Here is a 1,394-nt window from a genome sequence, read left to right on the forward strand (position 1 = left end):
ATTAATGACATAAATGTAAGACTGGAGGTGGAAAATAGTTCCATCTTGAAGGTGGAGGACAGTTCCATTCTGAAGTTGGAGGAGAGTCCCATCCTGGAGGTGGAGGACAGTTCCATCTTTGGGTTAATTTGGGTAGATTTTCCTCTTCTCTGAGTAGAGGAAGTTCTAGCTCATAATGATTTGTTTATCCCCGATCCAGAGGGAGCATAATTAATGTAACCTCACCATGGGTGACAGATAAGAGTGTGGGGACAGTCTTAATACTTTTGTATTTCTTCGTTTGAGACCTTTCTTCAACTGCAAGGGGATTTCCTGGGTGGTTCTGGGGAGAAAAGGAGGTCTCTAAGGAGAAGAGTTCTTTATTTAACATCCACACAATAAGAGCAATAACAACAACCAAAAACATCTATGCTAGGCATAATGACATGGGCTCTGTACTCAGGAGACAGAGGTTGAAGGTGAGCCCTGAAGAATGGAGAGACGGATCAGTGGTTAAGAGTGCTTGCTGCTGCCTTTCCTCTAGTGGCAGCCATCAGGTGAGCCAAGATGGGTGCATACAAATAAATCCAGGAGCTGTGGAGGAAGAAGCTGTCTGACGTGATGTGCTTTCTTCTAAGGGTCCGCTGCTGGCAATACCGCCAGCTCTTTGCGCTGCACGGGGCTTCCCACCCGGCCTAATAAAGCGAGAAGGCTGGGATACAAGGCTAAGCAAGGTTATGTCATTTACAGGATTTGTGTCTGCCGTGGAGGTCACAAGCGCCCAGTTCTTAAGGGTGCAACATGGCAAGCCTGTCCACCATGGTGTTAACCAGCTGAAATTTGCCCGAAGCCTTCAGTTTGTTGCTGAGCAGAGAGCTGGGCACCATTGTGGGGCTTTGAGAGTCCTGAATTCCTACGGGATTGGTGAAGAGTCCACATATAAATTTTTCGAGGTTATCCTCATTGCTCCATTCCATAAAGCTATCAGAAGAAATCCTGACACCCAATGAATCACCAAACCAGTCCACAAGCACAGGGAGATTGCGTGGGCTGACATCTGCTGGCTGCAAAAGCCGTGGCCTTGGAAAGGGCCACAAGGTCCACCTCACTATTGGTGGATCTCGCCGTGCAGCCTGGAGAAAGCGCGATACTCTTCAGCTTCACCGTTACCGCTAATACACGTAATATTTGTAAAATTAGGACAGTCAAACAAACAAACAAGCAAACAAACAAAAAAAGTGCTTGCTGCTCTCCTAGAGGATGCAAATTCAGTTTCCATGTCAGATGGCTCTCAACTGCCTGTTCAGATGGTTCTCAACTCCAGCTTTAGGTCATGTGACACCCCCTTCTGGCCTCCTCGGGTATCCATACAATGTGGCATATATTCATACAAACACACACATACACATAAGATC

At 46.8% G+C, this 1,394-nt stretch overlaps 1 pseudogene; it reads left to right on the forward strand.

Moving 5' to 3' along the window:
* The first annotated feature begins 546 nt into the window (after nucleotides 1-546).
* LOC116887305 lies at nucleotides 547-1,155 on the forward strand (annotated as a pseudogene).
* The last annotated feature ends 239 nt before the right edge of the window (nucleotides 1,156-1,394 follow it).

This window comes from Rattus rattus, chromosome 18, assembly GCF_011064425.1.
Source record: "Rattus rattus isolate New Zealand chromosome 18, Rrattus_CSIRO_v1, whole genome shotgun sequence".
NCBI classification, from domain to species: Eukaryota; Metazoa; Chordata; class Mammalia; order Rodentia; family Muridae; genus Rattus; species Rattus rattus.